Genomic DNA, 20,573 nt, shown 5'->3' with positions numbered 1-20,573 from the left:
AAAGTTTTAACATTGGGGAGACAGATTGGTCGAAAAAAAAGCAGACAGGCGCTGCTGAGATTCAAACTCAGGATCTCCTGTTTACTAGACAGGCGCTTTAACCAACTAAGCCACAGCACCTTTTTTGCATCTGGTCTCCTTTCCTTCCTCATGTAATCATTTAGAAGTGAAATCCACTTTTTTTAAGGCTAGGCTTCTGTTGCAATATAACTTTTCAAAATGTTTTCCAATTGACTGAAACTCCATTGCACAAAACGAGCATGTCAGTAATCGTCGATTTAGAGTGGACTGCATTGCCCAGTGTGTGCATTGAGGAGCACATGTTCGTCTTTACTGGGGAGCAAGTTTGCACTCATGAATGTGGCAAAACATTCAAATCCGTAAGTGGGTGACCATTAAAGTCCTACATGCTGCAAATCTCTATATCTGGATACGGAATGACTGAAAAAAGTTATGTCTCCAGTGTCAAAATGTGTGTAATGCACTAGTAATTCATTTCCTTTATTGACCAGTGAGGTAGCCATGTATGGAGGTGCTGTAGAGTGAAAATCAAGTTTCAAATGGGCAGTGATCCCTGTGCCTGGATAGCTCAGTCGGTAGAGCATCAGACTTTTAATCTGAGGGTCCAGGGTTCAAGTCCCTGTTCAGGCGTACCTTTGCTTCTTTTACAAAAAATTAAGCAGGAAATATGAATTGCTCATTCTAATATGTGCTATTTCTGATGGCATCGCAACCTTGGGCAATATGACTCTAAGGTAGTGGAGTCCAGAGTTCTTGGATGCTTTGCCAACATTTCAAGCCTGACTGTGCTTCTAAATAGCATGAAATAGCAATCTTTGTACAAAGTTTTAATATTGGGGAGACAGATTGGTCGAAAAAAAAGCAGACAGGCGCTGCTGAGATTCGAACTCAGGATCTCCTGTTTACTAGACAGGCACTTTAACCAACTAAGCCACAGCACCTTTTTTGCATCTGGTTTCCTTTCCTTCCTCATGTAATCATTTAGAAGTGAAATCCACTTTTTTAAGGCTGGGCTTCTGTTGCAATATAACTTTTCAAAATGTTTTCCAATTGACTGAAACTCCATTGCACAAAACGAGCATGTCATTAATCGTCGATTTAGAGTGGACTGCATTGCCCAGTGTGTGCATTGAGGAGCACATGTTCGTCTTTACTGGGGAGCAAGTTTGCACTCATGAATGTGGCAAAACATTCAAATCCGTAAGTGGGTGAACATTAAAGTCCTAGATGCTGCAAATCTCTATATCTGGATACGGAATGACTGAAAAAAGTTATGTCTCCAGTGTCAAAATGTGTGTAATGCACTAGTAATTAATTTCCTTTATTGACCAGTGAGGTAGCCATGTATGGAGGTGCTGTAGAGTGAAAATCAAGTTTCAAATGGGCAGTGATCCCTGTGCCTGGATAGCTCAGTCGGTAGAGCATCAGACTTTTAATCTGAGGGTCCAGGGTTCAAGTCACTGTTCAGGTGTACCTTTGCTTCTTTTACAAAAAATTAAGCAGGAAATATGAATTGCTCATTCTAATATGTGCTATTTCTGATGGCATCGCAACCTTGGGCAATATGACTCTAAGGTAGTGGAGTCCAGAGTTCTTGGAGGCTTTGCCAACATTTCAAGCCTGACTGTGCTTCTAAATAGCATGAAATAGCAATCTTTGTACAAAGTTTTAACATTGGGGAGACAGATTGGTCGAAAAAAAAGCAGACAGGCGCTGCTGAGATTCAAACTCAGGATCTCCTGTTTACTAGACAGGCGCTTTAACCAACTAAGCCACAGCACCTTTTTTGCATCTGGTCTCCTTTCCTTCCTCATGTAATCATTTAGAAGTGAAATCCACTTTTTTTAAGGCTAGGCTTCTGTAGCAATATAACTTTTCAAAATGTTTTCCAATTGACTGAAACTCCATTGCACAAAACGAGCATGTCATTAATCGTCGATTTAGAGTGGACTGCATTGCCCAGTGTGTGCATTGAGGAGCACATGTTCGTCTTTACTGGGGAGCAAGTTTGCACTCATGAATGTGGCAAAACATTCAAATCCGTAAGTGGGTGAACATTAAAGTCCTAGATGCTGCAAATCTCTATATCTGGATACGGAATGACTGAAAAAAGTTATGTCTCCAGTGTCAAAATGTGTGTAATGCACTAGTAATTCATTTCCTTTATTGACCAGTGAGGTAGCCATGTATGGAGGTGCTGTAGAGTGAAAATCAAGTTTCAAATGGGCAGTGATCCCTGTGCCTGGATAGCTCAGTCGGTAGAGCATCAGAATTTTCATCTGAGGGTCCAGGGTTCAAGTCCCTGTTCAGGCGTACCTTTGCTTCTTTTACAAAAAATTAAGCAGGAAATATGAATTGCTCATTCTAATATGTGCTATTTCTGATGGCATCGCAACCTTGGGCAATATGACTCTAAGGTAGTGGAGTCCAGAGTTCTTGGATGCTTTGCCAACATTTCAAGCCTGACTGTGCTTCTAAATAGCATGAAATAGCAATCTTTGTACAAAGTTTTAATATTGGGGAGACAGATTGGTCGAAAAAAAAGCAGACAGGCGCTGCTGAGATTTGAACTCAGGATCTCCTGTTTACTAGACAGGCGCTTTAACCAACTAAGCCGCAGCACCTTTTTTGCATCTGGTCTCCTTTCCTTCCTCATGTAATCATTTAGAAGTGAAATCCACTTTTTTAAGGCTGGGCTTCTGTTGCAATATAACTTTTCAAAATGTTTTCCAATTGACTGAAACTCCATTGCACAAAACGAGCATGTCATTAATCGTCGATTTAGAGTGGACTGCATTGCCCAGTGTGTGCATTGAGGAGCACATGTTCGTCTTTACTGGGGAGCAAGTTTGCACTCATGAATGTGGCAAAACATTCAAATCCGTAAGTGGGTGAACATTAAAGTCCTAGATGCTGCAAATCTCTATATCTGGATACGGAATGACTGAAAAAAGTTATGTCTCCAGTGTCAAAATGTGTGTAATGCACTAGTAATTCATTTCCTTTATTGACCAGTGAGGTAGCCATGTATGGAGGTGCTGTAGAGTGAAAATCAAGTTTCAAATGGGAGTGATCCCTGTGCCTGGATAGCTCAGTCGGTAGAGCATCAGACTTTTAATCTGAGGGTCCAGGGTTCAAGTCCCTGTTCAGGCGTACCTTTGCTTCTTTTACAATAAATTAAGCAGGAAATATGAATTGCTCATTCTAATATTTGCTATTTCTGATGGCATCGCAACCTTGGGCAATATGACTCTAAGGTAGTGGAGACCAGAGTTCTTGGGTGCTTTGCCAACATTTCAAGCCTGACTGTGCTTCTAAATAGCATGAAATAGCAATCTTTGTACAAAGTTTTAATATTGGGGAGACAGATTGGTCGAAAAAAAAAGCAGAGAGGCGCTGCTGAGATTCAAACTCAGGATCTCCTTTTTACTAGACAGGCGCTTTAACCAACTAAGCCACAGCACCTTTTTTGCATCTGGTCTCCTTTCCTTCCTCATGTAATCATTTAGAAGTGAAATCCACTTTTTTTTAAGGCTGGGCTTCTGTTGCAATATAACTTTTCAAAATGTTTTCCAATTGACTGAAACTCCATTGCACAAAACGAGCATGTCATTAATCGTCGATTTAGAGTGGACTGCATTGCCCAGTGTGTGCATTGAGGAGCACATGTTCGTCTTTACTGGGGAGCAAGTTTGCACTCATGAATGTGGCAAAACATTCAAATCCGTAAGTGGGTGACCATTAAAGTCCTACATGCTGCAAATCTCTATATCTGGATACGGAATGACTGAAAAAAGTTATGTCTCCAGTGTCAAAATGTGTGTAATGCACTAGTAATTCATTTCCTTTATTGACCAGTGAGGTAGCCATGTATGGAGGTGCTGTAGAGTGAAAATCAAGTTTCAAATGGGCAGTGATCCCTGTGCCTGGATAGCTCAGTCAGTAGAGCATCAGACTTTTAATCTGAGGGTCCAGGGTTCAAGTCCCTGTTCAGGCGTACCTTTGCTTCTTTTACAAAAAATTAAGCAGGAAATATGAATTGCTCATTCTAATATGTGCTATTTCTGATGGCATCGCAACCTTGGGCAATATGACTCTAAGGTAGTGGAGTCCAGAGTTCTTGGATGCTTTGCCAACATTTCAAGCCTGACTGTGCTTCTAAATAGCATGAAATAGCAATCTTTGTACAAAGTTTTAATATTGGGGAGACAGATTGGTCGAAAAAAAAGCAGACAGGCGCTGCTGAGATTCGAACTCAGGATCTCCTGTTTACTAGACAGGCACTTTAACCAACTAAGCCACAGCACCTTTTTTGCATCTGGTTTCCTTTCCTTCCTCATGTAATCATTTAGAAGTGAAATCCACTTTTTTAAGGCTGGGCTTCTGTTGCAATATAACTTTTCAAAATGTTTTCCAATTGACTGAAACTCCATTGCACAAAACGAGCATGTCATTAATCGTCGATTTAGAGTGGACTGCATTGCCCAGTGTGTGCATTGAGGAGCACATGTTCGTCTTTACTGGGGAGCAAGTTTGCACTCATGAATGTGGCAAAACATTCAAATCCGTAAGTGGGTGAACATTAAAGTCCTAGATGCTGCAAATCTCTATATCTGGATACGGAATGACTGAAAAAAGTTATGTCTCCAGTGTCAAAATGTGTGTAATGCACTAGTAATTAATTTCCTTTATTGACCAGTGAGGTAGCCATGTATGGAGGTGCTGTAGAGTGAAAATCAAGTTTCAAATGGGCAGTGATCCCTGTGCCTGGATAGCTCAGTCGGTAGAGCATCAGACTTTTAATCTGAGGGTCCAGGGTTCAAGTCACTGTTCAGGTGTACCTTTGCTTCTTTTACAAAAAATTAAGCAGGAAATATGAATTGCTCATTCTAATATGTGCTATTTCTGATGGCATCGCAACCTTGGGCAATATGACTCTAAGGTAGTGGAGTCCAGAGTTCTTGGAGGCTTTGCCAACATTTCAAGCCTGACTGTGCTTCTAAATAGCATGAAATAGCAATCTTTGTACAAAGTTTTAACATTGGGGAGACAGATTGGTCGAAAAAAAAGCAGACAGGCGCTGCTGAGATTCAAACTCAGGATCTCCTGTTTACTAGACAGGCGCTTTAACCAACTAAGCCACAGCACCTTTTTTGCATCTGGTCTCCTTTCCTTCCTCATGTAATCATTTAGAAGTGAAATCCACTTTTTTTAAGGCTAGGCTTCTGTAGCAATATAACTTTTCAAAATGTTTTCCAATTGACTGAAACTCCATTGCACAAAACGAGCATGTCATTAATCGTCGATTTAGAGTGGACTGCATTGCCCAGTGTGTGCATTGAGGAGCACATGTTCGTCTTTACTGGGGAGCAAGTTTGCACTCATGAATGTGGCAAAACATTCAAATCCGTAAGTGGGTGAACATTAAAGTCCTAGATGCTGCAAATCTCTATATCTGGATACGGAATGACTGAAAAAAGTTATGTCTCCAGTGTCAAAATGTGTGTAATGCACTAGTAATTCATTTCCTTTATTGACCAGTGAGGTAGCCATGTATGGAGGTGCTGTAGAGTGAAAATCAAGTTTCAAATGGGCAGTGATCCCTGTGCCTGGATAGCTCAGTTGGTAGAGCATCAGACTTTTAATCTGAGGGTCCAGGGTTCAAGTCCCTGTTCAGGCGTACCTTTGCTTCTTTTACAAAAAATTAAGCAGGAAATATGAATTGCTCATTCTAATATGTGCTATTTCTGATGGCATCGCAACCTTGGGCAATATGACTCTAAGGTAGTGGAGTCCAGAGTTCTTGGAGGCTTTGCCAACATTTCAAGCCTGACTGTGCTTCTAAATAGCATGAAATAGCAATCTTTGTACAAAGTTTTAACATTGGGGAGACAGATTGGTCGAAAAAAAAGCAGACAGGCGCTGCTGAGATTCAAACTCAGGATCTCCTGTTTACTAGACAGGCGCTTTAACCAACTAAGCCACAGCACCTTTTTTGCATCTGGTCTCCTTTCCTTCCTCATGTAATCATTTAGAAGTGAAATCCACTTTTTTTAAGGCTAGGCTTCTGTAGCAATATAACTTTTCAAAATGTTTTCCAATTGACTGAAACTCCATTGCACAAAACGAGCATGTCATTAATCGTCGATTTAGAGTGGACTGCATTGCCCAGTGTGTGCATTGAGGAGCACATGTTCGTCTTTACTGGGGAGCAAGTTTGCACTCATGAATGTGGCAAAACATTCAAATCCGTAAGTGGGTGAACATTAAAGTCCTAGATGCTGCAAATCTCTATATCTGGATACGGAATGACTGAAAAAAGTTATGTCTCCAGTGTCAAAATGTGTGTAATGCACTAGTAATTCATTTCCTTTATTGACCAGTGAGGTAGCCATGTATGGAGGTGCTGTAGAGTGAAAATCAAGTTTCAAATGGGCAGTGATCCCTGTGCCTGGATAGCTCAGTCGGTAGAGCATCAGAATTTTCATCTGAGGGTCCAGGGTTCAAGTCCCTGTTCAGGCGTACCTTTGCTTCTTTTACAAAAAATTAAGCAGGAAATATGAATTGCTCATTCTAATATGTGCTATTTCTGATGGCATCGCAACCTTGGGCAATATGACTCTAAGGTAGTGGAGTCCAGAGTTCTTGGATGCTTTGCCAACATTTCAAGCCTGACTGTGCTTCTAAATAGCATGAAATAGCAATCTTTGTACAAAGTTTTAATATTGGGGAGACAGATTGGTCGAAAAAAAAGCAGACAGGCGCTGCTGAGATTTGAACTCAGGATCTCCTGTTTACTAGACAGGCGCTTTAACCAACTAAGCCGCAGCACCTTTTTTGCATCTGGTCTCCTTTCCTTCCTCATGTAATCATTTAGAAGTGAAATCCACTTTTTTAAGGCTGGGCTTCTGTTGCAATATAACTTTTCAAAATGTTTTCCAATTGACTGAAACTCCATTGCACAAAACGAGCATGTCATTAATCGTCGATTTAGAGTGGACTGCATTGCCCAGTGTGTGCATTGAGGAGCACATGTTCGTCTTTACTGGGGAGCAAGTTTGCACTCATGAATGTGGCAAAACATTCAAATCCGTAAGTGGGTGAACATTAAAGTCCTAGATGCTGCAAATCTCTATATCTGGATACGGAATGACTGAAAAAAGTTATGTCTCCAGTGTCAAAATGTGTGTAATGCACTAGTAATTCATTTCCTTTATTGACCAGTGAGGTAGCCATGTATGGAGGTGCTGTAGAGTGAAAATCAAGTTTCAAATGGCAGTGATCCCTGTGCCTGAATAGCTCAGTCGGTAGAGCATCAGACTTTTAATCTGAGGGTCCAGGGTTCAAGTCCCTGTTCAGGCGTACCTTTGCTTCTTTTACAATAAATTAAGCAGGAAATATGAATTGCTCATTCTAATATTTGCTATTTCTGATGGCATCGCAACCTTGGGCAATATGACTCTAAGGTAGTGGAGACCAGAGTTCTTGGGTGCTTTGCCAACATTTCAAGCCTGACTGTGCTTCTAAATAGCATGAAATAGCAATCTTTGTACAAAGTTTTAATATTGGGGAGACAGATTGGTCGAAAAAAAAAGCAGAGAGGCGCTGCTGAGATTCAAACTCAGGATCTCCTTTTTACTAGACAGGCGCTTTAACCAACTAAGCCACAGCACCTTTTTTGCATCTGGTCTCCTTTCCTTCCTCATGTAATCATTTAGAAGTGAAATCCACTTTTTTTTAAGGCTGGGCTTCTGTTGCAATATAACTTTTCAAAATGTTTTCCAATTGACTGAAACTCCATTGCACAAAACGAGCATGTCATTAATCGTCGATTTAGAGTGGACTGCATTGCCCAGTGTGTGCATTGAGGAGCACATGTTCGTCTTTAATGGGGAGCAAGTTTGCACTCATGAATGTGGCAAAACATTCAAATCCGTAAGTGGGTGAACATTAAAGTCCTAGATGCTGCAAATCTCTATATCTGGATACGGAATGACTGAAAAAAGTTATGTCTCCAGTGTCAAAATGTGTGTAATGCACTAGTAATTCATTTCCTTTATTGACCAGTGAGGTAGCCATGTATGGAGGTGCTGTAGAGTGAAAATCAAGTTTCAAATGGGCAGTGATCCCTGTGCCTGGATAGCTCAGTTGGTAGAGCATCAGACTTTTAATCTGAGGGTCCAGGGTTCAAGTCCCTGTTCAGGCGTACCTTTGCTTCTTTTACAAAAAATTAAGCAGGAAATATGAATTGCTCATTCTAATATGTGCTATTTCTGATGGCATCGCAACCTTGGGCAATATGACTCTAAGGTAGTGGAGTCCAGAGTTCTTGGATGCTTTGCCAACATTTCAAGCCTGACTGTGCTTCTAAATAGCATGAAATAGCAATCTTTGTACAAAGTTTTAATATTGGGGAGACAGATTGGTCGAAAAAAAAGCAGACAGGCGCCGCTGAGATTCTAACTCAGGATCTCCTGTTTACTAGACAGGCGCTTTAACCAACTAAGCCGCAGCACCTTTTTTGCATCTGGTCTCCTTTCCTTCCTCATGTAATCATTTAGAAGTGAAATCCACTTTTTTAAGGCTGGGCTTCTGTTGCAATATAACTTTTCAAAATGTTTTCCAATTGACTGAAACTCCATTGCACAAAACGAGCATGTCATTAATCGTCGATTTAGAGTGGACTGCATTGCCCAGTGTGTGCATTGAGGAGCACATGTTCGTCTTTACTGGGGAGCAAGTTTGCACTCATGAATGTGGCAAAACATTCAAATCCGTAAGTGGGTGAACATTAAAGTCCTAGATGCTGCAAATCTCTATATCTGGATACGGAATGTCTGAAAAAAGTTATGTCTCCAGTGTCAAAATGTGTGTAATGCACTAGTAATTCATTTCCTTTATTGACCAGTGAGGTAGCCATGTATGGAGGTACTGTAGAGTGAAAATCAAGTTTCAAATGGGCAGTGATCCCTGTGCCTGGATAGCTCAGTCGGTAGAGCATCAGACTTTTAATCTGAGGGTCCAGGGTTCAAGTCACTGTTCAGGCGTACCTTTGCTTCTTTTACAAAAAATTAAGCAGGAAATATGAATTGCTCATTCTAATATGTGCTATTTCTGATGGCATCGCAACCTTGGGCAATATGACTCTAAGGTAGTGGAGTCCAGAGTTCTTGGAGGCTTTGCCAACATTTCAAGCCTGACTGTGCTTCTAAATAGCATGAAATAGCAATCTTTGTACAAAGTTTTAACATTGGGGAGACAGATTGGTCGAAAAAAAAGCAGACAGGCGCTGCTGAGATTTGAACTCAGGATCTCCTGTTTACTAGACAGGCGCTTTAACCAACTAAGCCGCAGCACCTTTTTTGCATCTGGTCTCCTTTCCTTCCTCATGTAATCATTTAGAAGTGAAATACACTTTTTTAAGGCTGGGCTTCTGTTGCAATATAACTTTTCAAAATGTTTTCCAATTGACTGAAACTCCATTGCACAAAACGAGCATGTCATTAATCGTCGATTTAGAGTGGACTGCATTGCCCAGTGTGTGCATTGAGGAGCACATGTTCGTCTTTACTGGGGAGCAAGTTTGCACTCATGAATGTGGCAAAACATTCAAATCCGTAAGTGGGTGAACATTAAAGTCCTAGATGCTGCAAATCTCTATATCTGGATACGGAATGACTGAAAAAAGTTATGTCTCCAGTGTCAAAATGTGTGTAATGCACTAGTAATTCATTTCCTTTATTGCCCAGTGAGGTAGCCATGTATGGAGGTGCTGTAGAGTGAAAATCAAGTTTCAAATGGGCAGTAATCCCTGTGCCTGGATAGCTCAGTCGGTAGAGCATCAGACTTTTAATCTGAGGGTCCAGGGTTCAAGTCCCTGTTCAGGCGTACCTTTGCTTCTTTTACAAAAAATTAAGCAGGAAATATGAATTGCTCATTCTAATATGTGCTATTTCTGATGGCATCGCAACCTTGGGCAATATGACTCTAAGGTAGTGGAGTCCAGAGTTCTTGGATGCTTTGCCAACATTTCAAGCCTGACTGTGCTTCTAAATAGCATGAAATAGCAATCTTTGTACAAAGTTTTAATATTGGGGAGACAGATTGGTCGAAAAAAAAGCAGACAGGCGCTGCTGAGATTCGAACTCAGGATCTCCTGTTTACTAGACAGGCGCTTTAACCAACTAAGCCGCAGCACCTTTTTTGCATCTGGTCTCCTTTCCTTCCTCATGTAATCATTTAGAAGTGAAATCCACTTTTTTAAGGCTGGGCTTCTGTTGCAATATAACTTTTCAAAATGTTTTCCAATTGACTGAAACTCCATTGCACAAAACGAGCATGTCATTAATCGTCGATTTAGAGTGGACTGCATTGCCCAGTGTGTGCATTGAGGAGCACATGTTCGTCTTTACTGGGGAGCAAGTTTGCACTCATGAATGTGGCAAAACATTCAAATCCGTAAGTGGGTGACCATTAAAGTCCTACATGCTGCAAATCTCTATATCTGGATACGGAATGACTGAAAAAAGTTATGTCTCCAGTGTCAAAATGTGTGTAATGCACTAGTAATTCATTTCCTTTATTGACCAGTGAGGTAGCCATGTATGGAGGTGCTGTAGAGTGAAAATCAAGTTTCAAATGGGCAGTGATCCCTGTGCCTGGATAGCTCAGTCGGTAGAGCATCAGACTTTTAATCTGAGGGTCCAGGGTTCAAGTCACTGTTCAGGCGTACCTTTGCTTCTTTTACAAAAAATTAAGCAGGAAATATGAATTGCTCATTCTAATATGTGCTATTTCTGATGGCATCGCAACCTTGGGCAATATGACTCTAAGGTAGTGGAGTCCAGAGTTCTTGGATGCTTTGCCAACATTTCAAGCCTGACTGTGCTTCTAAATAGCATGAAATAGCAATCTTTGTACAAAGTTTTAATATTGGGGAGACAGATTGGTCGAAAAAAAAGCAGACAGGCGCTGGTGAGATTCGAACTCAGGATCTCCTGTTTACTAGACAGGCGCTTTAACCAACTAAGCCACAGCACCTTTTTTGCATCTGGTCTCCTTTCCTTCCTCATGTAATCATTTAGAAGTGAAATCCACTTTTTTAAGGCTGGGCTTCTGTTGCAATATAACTTTTCAAAATGTTTTCCAATTGACTGAAACTCCATTGCACAAAACGAGCATGTCAGTAATCGACGATTTAGAGTGGACTGCATTGCCCAGTGTGTGCATTGAGGAGCACATGTACGTCTTTACTGGTGAGCAAGTTTGCACTCATGAATGCGGCAAAACATTCAAATGCGTGGGCTGGATGACCATTAAAGTCCTACATGCTGCAAATCTCTATATCTGGATACGGAATGACTGAAAAAAGTTATGTCTCCAGTGTCAAAATGTGTGTAATGCACTAGTAATTCATTTCCTTTATTGACCAGTGAGGTAGCCATGTATGGAGGTGCTGTAGAGTGAAAATCAAGTTTCAAATGGCAGTGATCCCTGTGCCTGGATAGCTCAGTCGGTAGAGCATCAGACTTTTAATCTGAGGGTCCAGGGTTCAAGTCCCTGTTCAGGCGTACCTTTGCTTCTTTTACAATAAATTAAGCAGGAAATATGAATTGCTCATTCTAATATTTGCTATTTCTGATGGCATCACAACCTTGGGCAATATGACTCTAAGGTAGTGGAGACCAGAGTTCTTGGGTGCTTTGCCAACATTTCAAGCCTGACTGTGCTTCTAAATAGCATGAAATAGCAATCTTTGTACAAAGTTTTAATATTGGGGAGACAGATTGGTCGAAAAAAAAAGCAGAGAGGCGCTGCTGAGATTGGAACTCAGGATCTCCTTTTTACTAGACAGGCGCTTTAACCAACTAAGCCACAGCACCTTTTTTGCATCTGGTCTCCTTTCCTTCCTCATGTAATCATTTAGAAGTGAAATCCACTTTTTTTTAAGGCTGGGCTTCTGTTGCAATATAACTTTTCAAAATGTTTTCCAATTGACTGAAACTCCATTGCACAAAACGAGCATGTCATTAATCGTCGATTTAGAGTGGACTGCATTGCCCAGTGTGTGCATTGAGGAGCACATGTTCGTCTTTACTGGGGAGCAAGTTTGCACTCATGAATGTGGCAAAACATTCAAATCCGTAAGTGGGTGAACATTAAAGTCCTAGATGCTGCAAATCTCTATATCTGGATACGGAATGTCTGAAAAAAGTTATGTCTCCAGTGTCAAAATGTGTGTAATGCACTAGTAATTCATTTCCTTTATTGACCAGTGAGGTAGCCATGTATGGAGGTACTGTAGAGTGAAAATCAAGTTTCAAATGGGCAGTGATCCCTGTGCCTGGATAGCTCAGTCGGTAGAGCATCAGACTTTTAATCTGAGGGTCCAGGGTTCAAGTCACTGTTCAGGCGTACCTTTGCTTCTTTTACAAAAAATTAAGCAGGAAATATGAATTGCTCATTCTAATATGTGCTATTTCTGATGGCATCGCAACCCTGGGCAATATGACTCTAAGGTAGTGGAGTCCAGAGTTCTTGGAGGCTTTGCCAACATTTCAAGCCTGACTGTGCTTCTAAATAGCATGAAATAGCAATCTTTGTACAAAGTTTTAACATTGGGGAGACAGATTGGTCGAAAAAAAAGCAGACAGGCGCTGCTGAGATTCAAACTCAGGATCTCCTGTTTACTAGACAGGCGCTTTAACCAACTAAGCCACAGCACCTTTTTTGCATCTGGTCTCCTTTCCTTCCTCATGTAATCATTTAGAAGTGAAATCCACTTTTTTTAAGGCTAGGCTTCTGTTGCAATATAACTTTTCAAAATGTTTTCCAATTGACTGAAACTCCATTGCACAAAACGAGCATGTCAGTAATCGTCGATTTAGAGTGGACTGCATTGCCCAGTGTGTGCATTGAGGAGCACATGTTCGTCTTTACTGGGGAGCAAGTTTGCACTCATGAATGTGGCAAAACATTCAAATCCGTAAGTGGGTGACCATTAAAGTCCTACATGCTGCAAATCTCTATATCTGGATACGGAATGACTGAAAAAAGTTATGTCTCCAGTGTCAAAATGTGTGTAATGCACTAGTAATTCATTTCCTTTATTGACCAGTGAGGTAGCCATGTATGGAGGTGCTGTAGAGTGAAAATCAAGTTTCAAATGGGCAGTGATCCCTGTGCCTGGATAGCTCAGTCGGTAGAGCATCAGACTTTTAATCTGAGGGTCCAGGGTTCAAGTCCCTGTTCAGGCGTACCTTTGCTTCTTTTACAAAAAATTAAGCAGGAAATATGAATTGCTCATTCTAATATGTGCTATTTCTGATGGCATCGCAACCTTGGGCAATATGACTCTAAGGTAGTGGAGTCCAGAGTTCTTGGATGCTTTGCCAACATTTCAAGCCTGACTGTGCTTCTAAATAGCATGAAATAGCAATCTTTGTACAAAGTTTTAATATTGGGGAGACAGATTGGTCGAAAAAAAAGCAGACAGGCGCTGCTGAGATTCGAACTCAGGATCTCCTGTTTACTAGACAGGCACTTTAACCAACTAAGCCACAGCACCTTTTTTGCATCTGGTTTCCTTTCCTTCCTCATGTAATCATTTAGAAGTGAAATCCACTTTTTTAAGGCTGGGCTTCTGTTGCAATATAACTTTTCAAAATGTTTTCCAATTGACTGAAACTCCATTGCACAAAACGAGCATGTCATTAATCGTCGATTTAGAGTGGACTGCATTGCCCAGTGTGTGCATTGAGGAGCACATGTTCGTCTTTACTGGGGAGCAAGTTTGCACTCATGAATGTGGCAAAACATTCAAATCCGTAAGTGGGTGAACATTAAAGTCCTAGATGCTGCAAATCTCTATATCTGGATACGGAATGACTGAAAAAAGTTATGTCTCCAGTGTCAAAATGTGTGTAATGCACTAGTAATTAATTTCCTTTATTGACCAGTGAGGTAGCCATGTATGGAGGTGCTGTAGAGTGAAAATCAAGTTTCAAATGGGCAGTGATCCCTGTGCCTGGATAGCTCAGTCGGTAGAGCATCAGACTTTTAATCTGAGGGTCCAGGGTTCAAGTCACTCTTCAGGTGTACCTTTGCTTCTTTTACAAAAAATTAAGCAGGAAATATGAATTGCTCATTCTAATATGTGCTATTTCTGATGGCATCGCAACCTTGGGCAATATGACTCTAAGGTAGTGGAGTCCAGAGTTCTTGGAGGCTTTGCCAACATTTCAAGCCTGACTGTGCTTCTAAATAGCATGAAATAGCAATCTTTGTACAAAGTTTTAACATTGGGGAGACAGATTGGTCGAAAAAAAAGCAGACAGGCGCTGCTGAGATTCAAACTCAGGATCTCCTGTTTACTAGACAGGCGCTTTAACCAACTAAGCCACAGCACCTTTTTTGCATCTGGTCTCCTTTCCTTCCTCATGTAATCATTTAGAAGTGAAATCCACTTTTTTTAAGGCTAGGCTTCTGTAGCAATATAACTTTTCAAAATGTTTTCCAATTGACTGAAACTCCATTGCACAAAACGAGCATGTCATTAATCGTCGATTTAGAGTGGACTGCATTGCCCAGTGTGTGCATTGAGGAGCACATGTTCGTCTTTACTGGGGAGCAAGTTTGCACTCATGAATGTGGCAAAACATTCAAATCCGTAAGTGGGTGAACATTAAAGTCCTAGATGCTGCAAATCTCTATATCTGGATACGGAATGACTGAAAAAAGTTATGTCTCCAGTGTCAAAATGTGTGTAATGCACTAGTAATTCATTTCCTTTATTGACCAGTGAGGTAGCCATGTATGGAGGTGCTGTAGAGTGAAAATCAAGTTTCAAATGGGCAGTGATCCCTGTGCCTGGATAGCTCAGTCGGTAGAGCATCAGAATTTTCATCTGAGGGTCCAGGGTTCAAGTCCCTGTTCAGGCGTACCTTTGCTTCTTTTACAAAAAATTAAGCAGGAAATATGAATTGCTCATTCTAATATGTGCTATTTCTGATGGCATCGCAACCTTGGGCAATATGACTCTAAGGTAGTGGAGTCCAGAGTTCTTGGATGCTTTGCCAACATTTCAAGCCTGACTGTGCTTCTAAATAGCATGAAATAGCAATCTTTGTACAAAGTTTTAATATTGGGGAGACAGATTGGTCGAAAAAAAAGCAGACAGGCGCTGCTGAGATTTGAACTCAGGATCTCCTGTTTACTAGACAGGCGCTTTAACCAACTAAGCCGCAGCACCTTTTTTGCATCTGGTCTCCTTTCCTTCCTCATGTAATCATTTAGAAGTGAAATCCACTTTTTTAAGGCTGGGCTTCTGTTGCAATATAACTTTTCAAAATGTTTTCCAATTGACTGAAACTCCATTGCACAAAACGAGCATGTCATTAATCGTCGATTTAGAGTGGACTGCATTGCCCAGTGTGTGCATTGAGGAGCACATGTTCGTCTTTACTGGGGAGCAAGTTTGCACTCATGAATGTGGCAAAACATTCAAATCTGTAAGTGGGTGAACATTAAAGTCCTAGATGCTGCAAATCTCTATATCTGGATACGGAATGACTGAAAAAAGTTATGTCTCCAGTGTCAAAATGTGTGTAATGCACTAGTAATTCATTTCCTTTATTGCCCAGTGAGGTAGCCATGTATGGAGGTGCTGTAGAGTGAAAATCAAGTTTCAAATGGGCAGTAATCCCTGTGCCTGGATAGCTCAGTCGGTAGAGCATCAGACTTTTAATCTGAGGGTCCAGGGTTCAAGTCCCTGTTCAGGCGTACCTTTGCTTCTTTTACAAAAAATTAAGCAGGAAATATGAATTGCTCATTCTAATATGTGCTATTTCTGATGGCATCGCAACCTTGGGCAATATGACTCTAAGGTAGTGGAGTCCAGAGTTCTTGGATGCTTTGCCAACATTTCAAGCCTGACTGTGCTTCTAAATAGCATGAAATAGCAATCTTTGTACAAAGTTTTAATATTGGGGAGACAGATTGGTCGAAAAAAAAGCAGACAGGCGCTGCTGAGATTCGAACTCAGGATCTCCTGTTTACTAGACAGGCGCTTTAACCAACTAAGCCGCAGCACCTTTTTTGCATCTGGTCTCCTTTCCTTCCTCATGTAATCATTTAGAAGTGAAATCCACTTTTTTAAGGCTGGGCTTCTGTTGCAATATAACTTTTCAAAATGTTTTCCAATTGACTGAAACTCCATTGCACAAAACGAGCATGTCATTAATCGTCGATTTAGAGTGGACTGCATTGCCCAGTGTGTGCATTGAGGAGCACATGTTCGTCTTTACTGGGGAGCAAGTTTGCACTCATGAATGTGGCAAAACATTCAAATCCGTAAGTGGGTGACCATTAAAGTCCTACATGCTGCAAATCTCTATATCTGGATACGGAATGACTGAAAAAAGTTATGTCTCCAGTGTCAAAATGTGTGTAATGCACTAGTAATTCATTTCCTTTATTGACCAGTGAGGTAGCCATGTATGGAGGTGCTGTAGAGTGAAAATCAAGTTTCAAATGGGCAGTGATCCCTGTGCCTGGATAGCTCAGTCGGTAGAGCATCAGACTTTTAATCTGAGGGTCCAGGGTTCAAGTCCCTGTTCAGGCGTACCTTTGCTTCTTTTACAAAAAATTAAGCAGGAAATATGAATTGCTCATTCTAATATGTGCTATTTCTGATGGCATCGCAACCTTGGGCAATATGACTCTAAGGTAGTGGAGTCCAGAGTTCTTGGAGGCTTTGCCAACATTTCAAGCCTGACTGTGCTTCTAAATAGCATGAAATAGCAATCTTTGTACAAAATTTTAACATTGGGGAGACAGATTGGTCGAAAAAAAAGCAGACAGGCGCTGCTGAGATTCAAACTCAGGATCTCCTGTTTACTAGACAGGCACTTTAACCAACTAAGCCACAGCACCTTTTTTGCATCTGGTCTCCTTTCCTTCCTCATGTAATCATTTAGAAGTGAAATCCACTTTTTTTAAGGCTAGGCTTCTGTAGCAATATAACTTTTCAAAATGTTTTCCAATTGACTGAAACTCCATTGCACAAAACGAGCATGTCATTAATCGTCGATTTAGAGTGGACTGCATTGCCCAGTGTGTGCATTGAGGAGCACATGTTCGTCTTTACTGGGGAGCAAGTTTGCACTCATGAATGTGGCAAAACATTCAAATCCGTAAGTGGGTGAACATTAAAGTCCTAGATGCTGCAAATCTCTATATCTGGATACGGAATGACTGAAAAAAGTTATGTCTCCAGTGTCAAAATGTGTGTAATGCACTAGTAATTCATTTCCTTTATTGCCCAGTGAGGTAGCCATGTATGGAGGTGCTGTAGAGTGAAAATCAAGTTTCAAATGGGCAGTGATCCCTGTGCCTGGATAGCTCAGTCGGTAGAGCATCAGACTTTTCATCTGAGGGTCCAGGGTTCAAGTCCCTGTTCAGGCGTACCTTTGCTTCTTTTACAAAAAATTAAGCAGGAAATATGAATTGCTCATTCTAATATGTGCTATTTCTGATGGCATCGCAACCTTGGGCAATATGACTCTAAGGTAGTGGAGTCCAGAGTTCTTGGATGCTTTGCCAACATTTCAAGCCTGACTGTGCTTCTAAATAGCATGAAATAGCAATCTTTGTACAAAGTTTTAATATTGGGGAGACAGATTGGTCGAAAAAAAAGCAGACAGGCGCTGCTGAGATTTGAACTCAGGATCTCCTGTTTACTAGACAGGCGCTTTAACCAACTAAGCCGCAGCACCTTTTTTGCATCTGGTCTCCTTTCCTTCCTCATGTAATCATTTAGAAGTGAAATCCACTTTTTTAAGGCTGGGCTTCTGTTGCAATATAACTTTTCAAAATGTTTTCCAATTGACTGAAACTCCATTGCACAAAACGAGCATGTCATTAATCGTCGATTTAGAGTGGACTGCATTGCCCAGTGTGTGCATTGAGGAGCACATGTTCGTCTTTACTGGGGAGCAAGTTTGCACTCATGAATGTGGCAAAACATTCAAATCCGTAAGTGGGTGACCATTAAAGTCCTAGATGCTGCAAATCTCTATATCTGGATACGGAATGTCTGAAAAAAGTTATGTCTCCAGTGTCAAAATGTGTGTAATGCACTAGTAATTCATTTCCTTTATTGACCAGTGAGGTAGCCATGTATGGAGGTGCTGTAGAGTGAAAATCAAGTTTCAAATGGGCAGTGATCCCTGTGCCTGGATAGCTCAGTCGGTAGAGCATCAGACTTTTAATCTGAGGGTCCAGGGTTCAAGTCCCTGTTCAGGCGTACCTTTGCTTCTTTTACAAAAAATTAAGCAGGAAATATGAATTGCTCATTCTAATATGTGCTATTTCTGATGGCATCGCAACCTTGGGCAATATGACTCTAAGGTAGTGGAGTCCAGAGTTCTTGGAGGCTTTGCCAACATTTCAAGCCTGACTGTGCTTCTAAATAGCATGAAATAGCAATCTTTGTACAAAGTTTTAACATTGGGGAGACAGATTGGTCGAAAAAAAAGCAGACAGGCGCTGCTGAGATTCAAACTCAGGATCTCCTGTTTACTAGACAGGCACTTTAACCAACTAAGCCACAGCACCTTTTTTGCATCTGGTCTCCTTTCCTTCCTCATGTAATCATTTAGAAGTGAAATCCACTTTTTTTAAGGCTAGGCTTCTGTAGCAATATAACTTTTCAAAATGTTTTCCAATTGACTGAAACTCCATTGCACAAAACGAGCATGTCATTAATCGTCGATTTAGAGTGGACTGCATTGCCCAGTGTGTGCATTGAGGAGCACATGTTCGTCTTTACTGGGGAGCAAGTTTGCACTCATGAATGTGGCAAAACATTCAAATCCGTAAGTGGGTGAACATTAAAGTCCTAGATGCTGCAAATCTCTATATCTGGATACGGAATGACTGAAAAAAGTTATGTCTCCAGTGTCAAAATGTGTGTAATGCACTAGTAATTCATTTCCTTTATTGCCCAGTGAGGTAGCCATGTATGGAGGTGCTGTAGAGTGAAAATCAAGTTTCAAATGGGCAGTGATCCCTGTGCCTGGATAGCTCAGTCGGTAGAGCATCAGACTTTTCATCTGAGGGTCCAGGGTTCAAGTCCCTGTTCAGGCGTACCTTTGCTTCTTTTACAAAAAATTAAGCAGGAAATATGAATTGCTCATTCTAATATGTGCTATTTCTGATGGCATCGCAACCTTGGGCAATATGACTCTAAGGTAGTGGAGTCCAGAGTTCTTGGATGCTTTGCCAACATTTCAAGCCTGACTGTGCTTCTAAATAGCATGAAATAGCAATCTTTGTACAAAGTTTTAATATTGGGGAGACAGATTGGTCGAAAAAAAAGCAGACAGGCGCTGCTGAGATTTGAACTCAGGATCTCCTGTTTACTAGACAGGCGCTTTAACCAACTAAGCCGCAGCACCTTTTTTGCATCTGGTCTCCTTTCCTTCCTCATGTAATCATTTAGAAGTGAAATCCACTTTTTTAAGGCTGGGCTTCTGTTGCAATATAACTTTTCAAAATGTTTTCCAATTGACTGAAACTCCATTGCACAAAACGAGCATGTCATTAATCGTCGATTTAGAGTGGACTGCATTGCCCAGTGTGTGCATTGAGGAGCACATGTTCGTCTTTACTGGGGAGCAAGTTTGCACTCATGAATGTGGCAAAACATTCAAATCCGTAAGTGGGTGAACATTAAAGTCCTAGATGCTGCAAATCTCTATATCTGGATACGGAATGTCTGAAAAAAGTTATGTCTCCAGTGTCAAAATGTGTGTAATGCACTAGTAATTCATTTCCTTTATTGACCAGTGAGGTAGCCATGTATGGAGGTACTGTAGAGTGAAAATCAAGTTTCAAATGGGCAGTGATCCCTGTGCCTGGATAGCTCAGTCGGTAGAGCATCAGACTTTTAATCTGAGGGTCCAGGGTTCAAGTCACTGTTCAGGCGTACCTTTGCTTCTTTTACAAAAAATTAAGCAGGAAATATGAATTGCTCATTCTAATATGTGCTATTTCTGATGGCATCGCAACCTTGGGCAATATGACTCTAAGGTAGTGGAGTCCAGAGTTCTTGGAGGCTTTGCCAACATTTCAAGCCTGACTGTGCTTCTAAATAGCATGAAATAGCAATCTTTGTACAAAGTTTTAACATTGGGGAGACAGATTGGTCGAAAAAAAAGCAGACAGGCGCTGCTGAGATTTGAACTCAGGATCTCCTGTTTACTAGACAGGCGCTTTAACCAACTAAGCCGCAGCACCTTTTTTGCATCTGGTCTCCTTTCCTTCCTCATGTAATCATTTAGAAGTGAAATACACTTTTTTAAGGCTGGGCTTCTGTTGCAATATAACTTTTCAAAATGTTTTCCAATTGACTGAAACTCCATTGCACAAAACGAGCATGTCATTAATCGTCGATTTAGAGTGGACTGCATTGCCCAGTGTGTGCATTGAGGAGCACATGTTCGTCTTTACTGGGGAGCAAGTTTGCACTCATGAATGTGGCAAAACATTCA

The 20,573-nt window shown here is 41.0% G+C and overlaps 10 non-coding genes across 10 annotated transcripts; all 10 read left to right on the top strand.

The window, feature by feature from the left end:
• Positions 1-578: 578 nt before the first annotated feature.
• On the top strand, positions 579-651 carry TRNAK-UUU (transfer RNA lysine (anticodon UUU)). The gene has a single exon. It is a non-coding gene; the product is annotated as a tRNA-Lys (tRNA).
• Positions 652-3,101: 2,450 nt separating this feature from the next.
• TRNAK-UUU (transfer RNA lysine (anticodon UUU)) lies at positions 3,102-3,174 on the top strand. The gene has a single exon. It is a non-coding gene; the product is annotated as a tRNA-Lys (tRNA).
• Positions 3,175-5,628: 2,454 nt separating this feature from the next.
• TRNAK-UUU (transfer RNA lysine (anticodon UUU)) lies at positions 5,629-5,701 on the top strand. The gene has a single exon. It is a non-coding gene; the product is annotated as a tRNA-Lys (tRNA).
• A 2,453-nt stretch (positions 5,702-8,154) lies between these two features.
• Positions 8,155-8,227, top strand: TRNAK-UUU (transfer RNA lysine (anticodon UUU)). The gene has a single exon. It is a non-coding gene; the product is annotated as a tRNA-Lys (tRNA).
• A 1,609-nt stretch (positions 8,228-9,836) lies between these two features.
• Positions 9,837-9,909, top strand: TRNAK-UUU (transfer RNA lysine (anticodon UUU)). Its single transcript has one exon. It is a non-coding gene; the product is annotated as a tRNA-Lys (tRNA).
• Positions 9,910-11,518: 1,609 nt separating this feature from the next.
• Positions 11,519-11,591, top strand: TRNAK-UUU (transfer RNA lysine (anticodon UUU)). Its single transcript has one exon. It is a non-coding gene; the product is annotated as a tRNA-Lys (tRNA).
• Positions 11,592-13,204: 1,613 nt separating this feature from the next.
• TRNAK-UUU (transfer RNA lysine (anticodon UUU)) lies at positions 13,205-13,277 on the top strand. The gene has a single exon. It is a non-coding gene; the product is annotated as a tRNA-Lys (tRNA).
• Positions 13,278-15,728: 2,451 nt separating this feature from the next.
• Positions 15,729-15,801, top strand: TRNAK-UUU (transfer RNA lysine (anticodon UUU)). Its single transcript has one exon. It is a non-coding gene; the product is annotated as a tRNA-Lys (tRNA).
• A 768-nt stretch (positions 15,802-16,569) lies between these two features.
• TRNAK-UUU (transfer RNA lysine (anticodon UUU)) lies at positions 16,570-16,642 on the top strand. Its single transcript has one exon. It is a non-coding gene; the product is annotated as a tRNA-Lys (tRNA).
• A 1,610-nt stretch (positions 16,643-18,252) lies between these two features.
• On the top strand, positions 18,253-18,325 carry TRNAK-UUU (transfer RNA lysine (anticodon UUU)). The gene has a single exon. It is a non-coding gene; the product is annotated as a tRNA-Lys (tRNA).
• Positions 18,326-20,573: the final 2,248 nt, after the last annotated feature.

This window comes from Ambystoma mexicanum, unplaced genomic scaffold (assembly GCF_040938575.1).
Source record: "Ambystoma mexicanum isolate Mex_15411 unplaced genomic scaffold, UKY_AmexF1_1 Mex_scaf1, whole genome shotgun sequence".
Taxonomy (NCBI): domain Eukaryota; kingdom Metazoa; phylum Chordata; class Amphibia; order Caudata; family Ambystomatidae; genus Ambystoma; species Ambystoma mexicanum.
This window is presented reverse-complemented; position numbering and strand designations above follow the sequence as displayed.